This window comes from Peromyscus eremicus, chromosome 19, assembly GCF_949786415.1.
Source record: "Peromyscus eremicus chromosome 19, PerEre_H2_v1, whole genome shotgun sequence".
Classification (NCBI taxonomy): Eukaryota; Metazoa; Chordata; class Mammalia; order Rodentia; family Cricetidae; genus Peromyscus; species Peromyscus eremicus.
Genome location: NC_081435.1, coordinates 57,267,797 through 57,281,138, shown reverse-complemented (window position 1 = coordinate 57,281,138; position 13,342 = coordinate 57,267,797). Strand labels below are relative to the sequence as shown.

The window sequence follows — 13,342 nt, the reverse complement described above, 5'->3', positions numbered from 1 at the left end:
TAGCCAATATTCAATGAACATAAATAATGGGAAATTAGCAGAAATGCCACAAAGGGAAAGCAGAGGGCTGGGGTAGGGGAGGACATAGGAACTGCTCTCAGGAACAACACAGAGGATCAACGCTGAACCAAGATGCAAGCATTCAAACACCACATCTTTTTAAAAATCAAAATAGGTTTCAGCTCCGCAGAGTGTAAGTAGGCATTTTCATGGCAGACTGAAAGAGTCTGTGTCTTTTTAACGTATATCTATTTTTTCTATTTTGACTTTAGAGAGGGGGGAAAAAAAACTTTAAAAAGGATCAAAGCATTAGAATTACATCAGTTGTAATGCTTTTTACACCCCCTTTCATCAAATAATTAGAAGAAAACCCCCATTCTTAAATCTATAATTCATTTCAGAGTCAATGACACGTTTAGTTTCAGTGATTTACAAACTGAGTTACACAAAGAAATGACTTCTTTCCTCGACAGACTTAAAGCTTCTGAAATTTAACAAGAGTCTGCTAGCTTAATTCGATACAATTTTAAGTCCATTCTATCAGTGTTCATATCTACACGTCTAACACTATCAGCACAGTCCTATGTCCGTAGCTGCTTGAAGGGAAGCAAGCATGGCTGAGGGCAACCTGGGCCTCAACTACTTCTAGAGGGAACGAGGTGTGGGCTTGGCTTGTCAGTACAGCAATGTCCGACCGAGATTTTAGCATATCACAAAATTTCAGTGTCTTTGAAATGGAGGTCGTATGTAATATAGATCCATGCCTTGAACAATCTAATTAAGGCAAGAAGTCAAAAGCTTTATCAAGGTCAGTAGGAATGACAGACAGATTCTGGAAAAAGTATCAGTATAAGGGTACATAATTCAGCAGAACATTATCTGAAAAGGTCAAACTTAGCTGTACAGTCAATCACCTGGGGAGTTAGAAAGGCTTCAGGCCAGCTCCTGAAACACTCATTTGACTGAACTTAGCACTAAGCTTCCCAGCCATCCTCTCTCTCTCTCTCTCTCTCTCTCTCTCTCTCTCTCTCTCTCTCTCTCTCACACACACACACACACACACACACATCTCCTAGTCACCATTGTCAAACTTCTATTCAGAATGAAAATTTCCACACTCAAGATTATCGATTCTGCCGACCTAATCTTGCATAAAAAAAACTAGTAGAATTTGGCAAAAATGAAATGTCTGCAAACTGATCCTATTCAGCACAGGAGAAAAGATATCAAAGGCGAGTGACTCTTTTTCCCCGTTCTTTCTGTTATTTGCAATGTTATCCACTAGGAATTAAATGCTGGCTCTTACAGGATTAAGGTTGGGCTAACTTGTGAAAAAGTTTATTTTCACTCATTTATGTCTCTGTCAAACTTTCCATTATAAATTTTATTTTCTCTGCCAGTAAAAGTAATATGAGGTTGTGAGTTGGCAAGAAAAATTTAAAACTGGGGTGTGATTTCCGTACACCAATTTGATGTAAATTAGTTTCTCTGTATTTTGTGAGAGAGCCTTGAAAAGGCACTTTTGTCTACACAATTTCCCAAGTTGCAAAAAGTCAGTATGTGTATTTCTGATAACTTCACATGGAAGTATATTGATGTGCTTATTTATATTGCTGCTCATTTTAAATGAATCCAAATTAATTAATAATAAAGATGGCTTTTTATTTTCCTGCTAAAATACCAAGTTTTAGAAAACCATGTCTATTGCTATTAATATTAAATCCTTAAGAGAAACACATCCATCGCTTATGCGCGCTCTCTCTCTCTCTCTCTCTCTCTCTCTCTCTCTCTCTCTCACACACACACACACACACACACACACACACTTTCTCTCTGAATGCATATATATCACAGTGATGTAGTTTTGTAACCCTAGCCATCTCACAATAATAAGTAAATCCTCCAGGACAGCGGTTCACTACCTGTTGCTTACCACCACTGTTTGTGTGGGATGAGCCAAAAGCCACTGGGACTAGAATAAGCATGCTCCCACAGAACACTGCTCATCCCTTCAGGTTCACGGGCTACATTGTTATCCTATGAAAAGGCGGCTCTGCAGCTCCTGGGGCCAGGCCGTCTAAAGGTTTTCTGTCCAGCATTTCACTAACTAGCAACAGGAGAAAACAAACGCGTCCGTCCCTCCCTCCCCGAGAGTCACTCACCTTGTTACACAGTGGGGAATCATTTCAGCTGTGATCTGCTGTTTAGACTCCAAGCCCCAGACACAGGGACTCGGCCTTTCTTTGAGATTTGTTTAGCTCAAGTCGTACACAAGGGTTCAAAGAACAATGCAGCTCCAGAGAAACTGACTCACTGAGAGACAAACTCTGGTCTGCTCTTGTCTCAAATTCCACAGAAAGCCGAAAGCCGGACTATGTACACATTCTCATCTCCAGGCTCTATTTCCCCACACAGGGAATTCTCAACATTTCCCTTTTATTATCCTTAAGCACTGCACTGTTTATAGGTAGACACTGCTGAGACCAAGCTGAGCACACCGAGAGCCAGTTCTTGCCAGCACGAAGCCGAACTCAGAGTGAATAAAGGCTGTTCCACACTCCCAGCTAGATTCTGAAGAATCTCTCAAGAAAAGCAAGAACAGTAACATCCCCAATATACAAAAGAATTTCCCTGGATAGGAACTAGTCGAGGTCCCGAAATGTCAGCCCTCACACACTCCAGGCAACCACCTCAGTTCCCCCCATGTCCCTCTCCGCTTCTCACCTGGTGTTTGAAAAAAAAAAAAAAATAATAATAAGTTCAGTTTCACCCGAGAGAAGTGTTCCCAAAAAAACCGAGGGAGAAGGGACTTCACACTGCACACACACTGACTCCCACGGTCTGGATGATGCTTTCCCAAGTTCAGGGGCCTCAGGCTTACTCAGCAGAGGAAATCTCTATGTCTGTGAGGAATCATGCCAATTCCTATTAGTAAGAAAGGATACAGGGACTAGGAAGCCTATTCTCTCAATGACCAGCAAAAGGGGCCCAGCGAAAAATAGTGACCTGTGCCATGACCATCTGCAAAAAGGAAGGATGTTGTTAACTTTCTTCTCCCCAAAACTCTGGCGACCTCTGCCTTGACCCTCCGAAACCAGACTCACAGGAACCAGCTTTTCTGCAGGAATTGAGAGCTTTACACCAGAGACCCGGCTCTGCAAGGCTGGTTGCCCAGGCTATCTGCCCCGAACATGTGCACTCACATTCCAAAGATGTTTCCGTTGCACTGGAATGGCTGTAAATTTCTTTCCTGCAGAATTCTTTCCACACAAACTGCCATGGGCTACACTCCTGTAAGAGTTCTCAACCAAACGCTGGGCGGCTCATCGCAACGAATCTTTTAGACGCAGAGTATGACTGAATTGGCAAGTGGGCCAGAGGAGTCAACTTTTAAAATGCAAATGTATACGGCGGGGAGGGGAGAGAAACCCCTCCAGAACCAATCCCCCAGAATTCTACCTTCGTGATAGATGAGGGATCCCACAAAGGAACCCTTCTTCAATGCCCAGTTATATTATTGAGGCATGTGTGGGCTTACATTTTTTAGGGATATAATAAACAGGTTGTTTAAAGAAAAAAAATCCCAAGTGGATTTTTTTTCTAGATCATTAAAGAAACTAGGAGAGCAGGAGAGCTTAAAAGATGAAGCATCCCTTTTCTGCCTAAAAACAAACGTCCACTTTTTCGTTGGGTGAAGAATAAAATGGTACAAGACTTGGGGTGTTAAAGGGTACTAATTTCAGTGAGAGCTTTTGAAAGCAGTTCTGCTCTCTAAAGCTACAAATTAAAATGTGTGTTTTAATCATGACTGGTAATAAGACTAAAATTCAAAAATTTAAAAAAAAATCTACAAAATTGGAATTGACTTGAGGGAAAAGCTTCCACTTTTGCCTATAGATAGTATTTTCAGAAATGGGCTCTCCAGAGAGTTGAAAGTATGCAAACGCAGAGGGCATGGGTACACATACGGGTGCACGAGCGTGTACATGTGCATACACACACACACACACACACACACACACACACACACACACGCACACACACACACACTACCATTGTGCTACACTGACATTTCATTATTTCATTAAAGTACTCTTCTCTTCCTAACTCACGCATGCTTCCCTTGTGACGGCTTTGCTGTTAGCCTGCTGGCCTTGACTTCCGGCCAAAAACAATCCACAAACAAAAAAGGACAACAAATCATATTTTCGCAGACATTTTTATCTCTCAATCCCACCCTGTTTTCACACAACATCATCTAACCCCTAAGAAAACTGTAATTAAGAGCTATCCGCCGCCCCCGCCCCCCATCCCAGCATCTGACACACTGAGCATTTCTTGGATGAGAAATTATTAAGTTCTTAATTGCAAATAAACTCTTTTGATGGACCTACTTTCACTGACCTAGCTGCTCTGCAAACAGTACCACAGTACCGGGGTACTGGCTGATGAAAAACAAGCCCGTGGTTGTAGTTTTGATTCCGCCGAGCTCTAAAAACAAGATGTTTGTGAGTTCTAAGCTCTGGGTTGCTTCATTCCTTAAAGACAGTCATCCGGAGGCTTTCTACCCTCCGCGCACCTCAGTGTCACAACTGAACAGACATCACAATCACAGCTGCTCAGCCCTCTCATTTCCCAGGTTAACTTTCAGCTCTTCCCCAACCCAGAGGGGCACTTACCTGGTGGCAACCCTGCACGTTTTCTCTCCCATAAGATGAGTATGAGCCCCGTTCTGCTTTACCTGCCAAGAGAAACAATAAAACAGTATAAATCGTGCTTTTCCTTTCAAGAAAACCTCCCCTGCAGGTAACAGATATCCACTCCCCATTCCCGATGTTTACATACGTAAAGGAGGCACTACTGGCAATGTATGCAAGCAAGACAGGGAATAACACTTTCTCACTCTGGCGACAAGAAACTGGAAAAAAAATATCCTTCATTCCTATTCTTAGCCAAACTGCTCCACACTTCCAAAAACTGTCATTCCAGTGGCCTCCACTTTCTCTAACAAACAAATTGTCATTCCTTATTTTCACTTTCTTTCTCTCTCACAAAATTTGAACAATTTCATTTTTATTTACACAGCAGGCAAATGATCTATGTAATGACCCTAGCCTGGTAATTCCCATTGATTATATTGACACTTAATGGGGAGGCCAGAGCTAATCAATCACGGGCTCTCCAGATGGTGAAACTAGCAAAGACACTGTTCGAAATTCTAAGCCCCCTTCCCCCCACCCCTCTCTCCTCCCTTTTGAAAACTCTCTTTCCCAGGAGTGATCCTCATCATGATCAACACGATGATGGAGAGGACACATGGGAAAGGAGACTTGGGAAAATCACCCATTCTGAATCCAGGTTCAGATTCTACCAGCAGACCCAGAGGGTCCTAGGATCAGGCTTTTGAGTGTCTTGTCCAGATTCCAAACTCGACATCTATCTCTAGACTGCTCAGGACAGGTAGAGACTCTCACTGCAACTGAGCCCCCCATGTGCGGACGAACCCAAGGGCGCACGTTTTCTTCTGTTTAGACCTTAACAGAAATTGCATTACAGGAGGTGTAGTTGAATCCAGCCGGTGATGATCAAGGGTGGCTCTAGAAAACTGACCATACCAAATGACATGGGGTTAGTGGGGCAAGCTAATGCTCAGACCCCACTCCACCCCACACCAAAGAACACTGCCCTCAAGACCAGTGTTCTGAGGTACACTGTACTTTATAGACAGCAGTACACTAGTCTCCTATCCCAAAGGGGAAATTCAAAGCTCCTATTTTGAGGAGCTGAACCAACATCCTGTTAAAGTTTACAACCCCCAGATTTTCCCTTCTCCACTCAACACGAATGCCGAAAGGAACAGTAGTCATTTTCTCTTTGGGTTCAATGTCAATGTTATCAGAATAAGCCTCCTTGACAGCACATACAGAATGTGTCTTTCGGGAATTCTATCTCTGGTGTAAAGTGTGCCCCATGTCTATGTCACTATATTAACACATCCAATAGAGGATTATTTTCAAAGAGAACAAGTTTTGAGTCTTAGGCACCCACCCCACCCCTGTATTAACTTTTCTACTGATTTTAACAAAACTCAAACTTAGGAATACTGTACTTCTTCTACTGTGTTCCATGCAAAGTGTAAAATCAATGCCTATATCAGCCTCAACTCCAGTGAGGCAAGACACCATCACACAGAGTGTCAGTCCTGCAAAACAGAAAGGAGGAACTCCACTGTATGTGACTGTGCAGGTGAGTTTACCTGTGCCCACTGCACATGTGGTCATGCAGAGATCCTTAGCCATTTGTGTCATGTCAGCTACCCTACCCTTTAACTGCTCTTTGTAATCATTACTGTAGTAATAGCAACATGACTTTTATGAGCAATATCAAAAAAACACAGGTCCTTCCTTAAGCTCTTACACACAAGAAATCTTCAAGTGTACCATGACATATTTGATTTGGATATGACAGTAACTGTTTAATCACTTCCTGGGCAGATGGACAGGTAGGCAGACAGAAAAGTTGTTTTTTTTTTAAGTGCTTTGACCTTGTAGGAATATGAAAATCTAATGTCCTGTTTTCGTAATTTCCAAATATCGAATTGTAAAATATAGGCCTAAGATAAAATGACCGGTTTTTGTTCCTTTTTTTTTTTTTTGTCTGAAGGAAATTGCCACCTGATATTATTCCAGAACTCATCTCTAACGAACAAAACTGGGGAGAACCATTTTCCTACCAGCAATTGTCTTGCTACATACCCACAAGCCGGGGCCACTCCTTCTATTAGGAGAATGAAAACAGAAAGGACAAACACAAGAACAGGAGAGCGAGAGAGAAATAGATAGGGGGTGGAAGAGACAGAAAGAATAGAAAAGAACGAGCAATGGGCTAGGAAGGGAAGGGGAGGAGGTCAGAGGCAGGAGGAGGAACATATGAATTCACGCGGCAGAGAGTCCCCAAAGCACTCTTGGCTCCATGGGCCCAGCAGTCTTTACTATCATATCAGATACAGACTGCTTAATCTTAATTTTGCTTGTTAAAAAATATTTATCCAGATACAAAAATAAACCCACTGCAAATTACAAGTTGTCAGGGTTAAAAATCTACTCCTGTTTGTGTGGGGGAGGAGGAGAGAACAGCACAGACATGAATCATTCTCCCGTAATTTCAGTGTTTCCATGACATCAACGGGCACCAGTCCAGGACTCTGTCGAAGTCTGCGAGGTACCAAAGAGGCAGTGCAGCCAGCGGGAGGCTGGGAGGTGGACTATTTTTTTTTTTTCCCAAGGATTATGCTCCTTGTGAAGGTTTCATCTGTACCATCCACTTTCACCATCAAATGGATCGCTGCGGAGATCCTGAGCGAACACATTTCATTCTAATAGTGTGAGCCTTTAACTTTATTGCAGCTTTTTGTTCCCAAATTCATCTGTAAATCTGCCCTCAGAGCTCAAAACCCTGGCAGCAAAGTAATCAGGGATTGTGGACAAAGCCCCAGGACCTCTCAAGCATCCGATTTTCTTAGTTCGATCATTTTTCAAATGATAAGAAGCAGCCATCTTAAAATGGCACCTCAGTTTCCAGAAAGAAAAAAAAAATCATGTATTTCACGTAGTTTGTCCATTAAAAATTAGGCATGGTCTTGATATGAATTTTCTGTTTCAAATTCACTGGAATGTTTGTTTCAAGATAATGAAACTTTGAAGCTCACTGATAAGATGTCTGAGCAGGACCCTTAAGTAACTATGTATGTTCAGGGACACAAAGGCCCCTAAATATCTGTGTTTCCTCTATGTCAGGCATGGATTTTGTCACTTATATCAACTGGCTGGCACACAGAGCCTATTTCCTCCTCTCCCCATTATTCACCGCCTACCCTCAGCCCCACAACCACAACAGGCTCTTTGAAGGAGCTCAACATTCCATTTCTCCAATATTTAAAAGAGATAGCGGCGCGGAGCACACCCTGTAAGCTCACTGTGGAGTTTTCGAGACAACCCTCCAGTCCTAGAATGCGACAGCCGCTGTGGATATTTTTTGGCACAAAGACAATGGTGGCAGTGCCAAGCCCCATGGCTAAAACTACTCAAAAGAGGCATAAGGGTAGCATTAATCGCTCAAGTCTTTTACTGCGTGGAGTACTGTTGTCCATATTTTAAAAACTAAAAGTACCCGTTAGTAACATTTGTTGTACGCCTGTAAATTGGGGGAGGGGGAGGGCTTGTTGAAATATACATATATGAGAAGCCCATCTTGTCAGGCACTCGATTCATTTTTAAACCTAAAAGGACCAAATGTTAAATTTTGCTGCTGGTAACCATTTCCATGCAGGAAACGCATGGTCTGACCTGATGAAGGATGTTGAGATGGCTGAGTGAACAAGACTGAGAGAATCCTCTGCACTAAGTCCAAGTGCTAAACAACGTCTCCTCTCCAGCAAGGCTCTACGTATACAAGGAACATGGAATGCTGTGTCACAATGTTGTTTTTTTTTTTTTTCTAATTAAATACGAAGAATGCTGTAAGTGAGCAGACACAGCACGTGTCAATCAGTCCTGGAGACAAAGGAGATCATCATGCAGCCTCTTGTCTAGGACAGGTTGGTCGGTGTCTACAGCAAGCAAGTGATCCAGGAAGTCAACAGAGGCTTTATTCAAATCAAGCCCATCCTATGGCTGAAATCTATATTTAAATGTGATTGCTAAAAATGGCACCACATGGCAGTCAATAAGGGATCTGCTTCCTTCTTTCTGTTGTTCCTGCAAACCTAGTCTCAGCAGAAAGTATCAGCCATCTACAATTTTTAAGGCCAATATTTTGGCTGACCCTGACAATAATCTTTTATCATGCTATCCCAGAAACCAGGGGGAAAATTTGTTGTTGTTGTTGCAATTTGAGGGCAGTACAGTTAGGAAATATCTAAAGAACCCAGATTCAATCTTTAGATAATCTATTATTTGTCATTAGACATCTGACTTTCCTTCCAACATATCACGGTACCGTATTGCAAGGGAATTGAATGGCAATGAAAATATTACAGGAAGGGAAATGGGCTCAGAAACCCATTCTACTCACAAGGATAGTAGCATTGCCTTTAGTAGATTAGTGTGCCTGGGCGCACATAACAGTTTAAAGCCACATGGAAAGACCCAGAGACAGACAAGACCAACTTCTCTGTGGGATGAATTCTAGCTTGGTAAGCTGAGGCATAGAACATCCCCTGGTGGTTGATTAACAAGAGGCCTGGGTCCTATTGGGGTACATGGCCCCTGATTTGTAAAGGGCCTCGCTAACACTTCTATCCAGGTGGAAGATGTTTTTTACCCACCACTGAAACAGGAGCACCTGTGCAGTGGAACTCCGCCTCCTCTTCAAAGCCTTGATGAAAAATTATCTGATCCCACAGGACAATAGCAGCCAGGCTATTTCCCTGCTAATCCTCGCTCTGGGAACCAAAGAATGAGTCTTTTGTTCCTCCGCAGCAGACTAGGGAACTCATCATAAACACGCTTGACTTAGAATAAATTTCTGTCCCTGTCCCAACTCCAACCTATCTGGGCATACCCTATTAATCTGTGCTTCTTCTTTTTTAATACAGTAAAAGGGCGACTCCGTTAAGCAGTAGCTAGAATTTTCAGGGGTAATGAAAATACACACTGGTGATTACTTAAGAGTCCTCTCATCGACATGGCTGTCTCTTCATGTCCTACCCAAGTCAGAAGAGCCGAGAGCTCACCTCACACGAGCCACTACCTACGAGGCTCTATGTATGGTATCTGACTAACCTGCACAGAAGCTGGTGAGGAGGGCAGCAAGAACACCATTGAACAGATGGGGAAACTGAGGCACAGAAAACTGACCAAGGCCATATAGGTCTAAGTGACAGAGCCAGGATTCAAATCCTGGCATCTGTATCTGCTTTGCTGTTGGTGTGTAAACTCTAGAAAAAGAAAGTACAAATAAACCAGAGGCCAACACTGAAGTCTCTGAAATCCCAGAGCTCAAAACACTCATGAATTTGATATGAAATTAATGAAAGTGTCTTATAGGCAGTGATAATTTACATTTACATGGTGTTTTATTCCTAAAAGGTCTCTAGATACTTTATGGCTGTACAAATGATACACACAGAACCTGTGACGTCTCACAATTAACTGCCACCATCTCCATGTTAACTCAAAGCAAGTAATTAACAAAAACATGGCAGAAAACAGCATTTGCCACATTCTCTATGTGGAGAGTATAACTGGATATTCAAATACACAGAGAAGAATAAGAGTAAAGACATAATGATAACATAGGGCAACTCAGCATCACTCCCAAGTGTCTGCTATGGGGAAGCAATCCTATAATGGGCCTCAGAAGTCAAATGGGAAACTAATGGACAGGATACAGAAACTGATTCAAGCTATCGATGATCTTCCTCCACAAATTCAACTTCTATCTTGAAGGCTCTTAGAAGCCTTGCAGTGAAGATGTGTAGTTCACTTAGCATGGTGTTTGGTAAACCAAATGGAACCTACACTCCTGCATCTATCTTTGTTTTGTGTATTAATACAAGTCCTGAAAAATTTTAAGAATCATAGGGATGATACATATACTACGACTATATAAGGTCAACACATGTTTGTAGTTTTCCACCAAGCAACCAGTAGAAGCTCATTTTTATAATTTTTCTATCTTATGTAAATTAGTATAATATTTGAATTGTTCATTTGGTGATAACTCAAGAGGCTTCTGCCTCTTGTGGAAATGAGTAAGTATTACCCCTCCCTCTATGTTGTTTTAACTAGCTGGTCAACTTTAATTATCCCTGACCCCCATATACAGGTAGCAGCATGAGTTCTATAAAACAGAAGGTGACATTATCAATCAGACGTCCAAAATCTCAGAGATGAGAGCTAGTTTCTCCTGCAGAACTTAGAATACAGGTGTCTATACACCAGCACAGTGCTATCTTCTTCCACAGACATTTAAAATTCCAAATTTCAAATAAGTTCCACACTGAAAGAATCGTAACCCTCTTCCAGAATATAAACCAGTCACCCGACACTGAAGAAATCCTTCATTCCTCCTTCCTAAACTGAAGACAGGGAGAAGCAGAAGCTAAGTGGCTGGTGTGTAGTACTATGTAGCGATGGGGGATAGGAATCATAAACTAGCCATTTTCCCAGAACCAACACTCCTTCAGGCATAAACTAAGGCACTCAGCGATGGTCTGTCTGTCTATGTCTGTCTATCTGAACCTTTGGGAAACAGAAGCCTGGACAGCCTTTCGTGGCTAAATCACCTCTTCTATGTTAGGCCAGGCACTGCCTTCAGAGCCACGTGCAATAAAATTCAACAAAGGTAAAATGTTGGACACTCTGCCCAAACTCTTTGGGGACCAGCTCTGCTTCGGAGTCTACAGTCCATTCTCCTTAAAGAACTTGCAGGGGCAGAGTGCTGTCCCGAACAACATGAAAAGTAGTTTACCTTAAATCATTGAACACACAGACACCAGGAAGGAGTTGCATGGATTCTCGGCCCACTTTCTACATAGATGCGATCAGGGAAATGGAGAAAGGGTACTGCTGAAACTGTGCAGGTCTGAGAAGGGCAGGTCCGAGCAGTCCCTGCACTGCAGCCCTGTCTCTACAGCATGCCTCCTCCCTTAGGACTATTCGAGATGACATTGTCTCTACACCCCCACAACCAGGCCTCCAAATAATTTCACTCAGTTTACAAAGCCTAAGAGTTCTCAGGTCCCTGGCCAGAAAAAAAGGCCTCTGTGAAAGCACATTTCAAGTGAACACCCTCTGAAACATCCCAAACCCTCTTCTTATTGCTGAAGAGAGATGGCGCCTTGGGTTATTTCACAGGCACTAGACAGCAACAGGCAAGCCAACCCTCACGTTCATTGTCTTGCATAGGGGCTGATGTGTTAGCAAGTGAAAGTGTATGACTTCTATGTATTATTTTCCAAATGCAGGAAAATCTTTCGTTGGAAATCACACTAATTCCACAGAGTGTGCAATTAATCAGCATAATCACGGGGATAACTTAGCTGTTTGGGGAGGTGTGTCAACTCCCTCCTTAAGGCCACTAAAGTACCACTTGAACCACCAAGTAATGATTTTCTGAATCAGCAATTTGTACAAGGGTCCCCTAGAGACCCCGAGGATGAAGGGCAACCCCAGAAGCTTTCAACTTACTTCTAATGAGTGACTTACTTACCATTGGCTTTATGCACACAGAATCTCCATGCTGCTGCCTGTCCTAATTTATATTTTATCACCATGTGAGTCTCCAAGGAATGGGCAAAACTACAGCAATTGGGGATTTGTAGATTCTTATAACAAACAGCTTGTGTATTGGAAATTTTGTTATATTTATTTTTTAGGAAATAATTTCTGCATAAAAATGGTAGAAAGTGCTAGAGAGATGGCCCAGTGACCAAAACTACTGGTTGTTCCTCCAGAGGACCTGAATTCAATTCCTAGCACCCACACAGTGGCTCACAACCATCTGTAACTACAGTTTCAGGAGATCTAACGCCCTCTTCTGATCTCTAAGGGAACCAGCATGCAATGGTGCATAGGCAGGCATGCAGACAAATATCCATACACATACAATAGAATTAAAAACATAAAGATAAAGGTAAAACTGAAGAAAAGTTGGGAGCTGGAGAGATGCTCAGTAGTTAAGAGCACTTGCTGCTTTTCCAGAGGACCCGGGTTTGATTCTCAGCACCCACACGACACCTGTTACTTCAGTTCCAGAGGATCCAAAGTCTTCTCTGGCCTCTCTGGGCACCAGGCATGTATGTGGCCCACAGGCATATACGTGGTAAAACACCCATACACAGAAAATGAATTTCTGTAAGTTTTAATGAGGAATCACAGATATCAAAGCAAGCAGAACTAAAAAAATATTTGTGTTGCATTCTTACGTAGAAGGAAAGGAAAGACTCAGGATGTGTGTGAGGAAAAGCAATCCTCCAATGTTTCATCTATGATTAAGAACTCTACCAATCAAGAGGAAGATCCTTCTTCAAAACAAATTCCTGGGGCAGGTGGAATAAGGTTCAGACCCCCCTCTCCCCCACTCGTGTGTGTGTGTGTGTGTGTGTGTGTGTGTGTGTGTGTGTGTATGTACACATACAATCCTGGTGCATATATATACTCAGGTGGGCATGAGCAGAGGCCCCAGGCTGACATTGGGATGTCTTCTTCAATTTCTTTTTCCACTTCCTTTTTTGAGAAGGGTTTCTCACTGAACCGGGAACTTGCCATCTCAGCTGGACCGGCCAGGCAGCAAGCAGAAGCAGCTGCATCACTCTGCCCGCCCCCCATGCCCAGGTATA

At 42.6% G+C, this 13,342-nt stretch overlaps 1 protein-coding gene across 1 annotated transcript in view; it reads right to left on the bottom strand.

The window, feature by feature from the left end:
* Tcf4 (transcription factor 4) overlaps positions 1 to 4,735 on the bottom strand; it is a 170,717-nt gene extending 165,982 nt beyond the window's left edge. Inside the window, exon 1 of the mRNA XM_059246049.1 lies at positions 4,680 to 4,735. The gene's annotated coding sequence lies outside the window, so the exon portion shown is untranslated. The remainder of the gene's footprint in view (positions 1 to 4,679) is intronic.
* Positions 4,736 to 13,342: the final 8,607 nt, after the last annotated feature.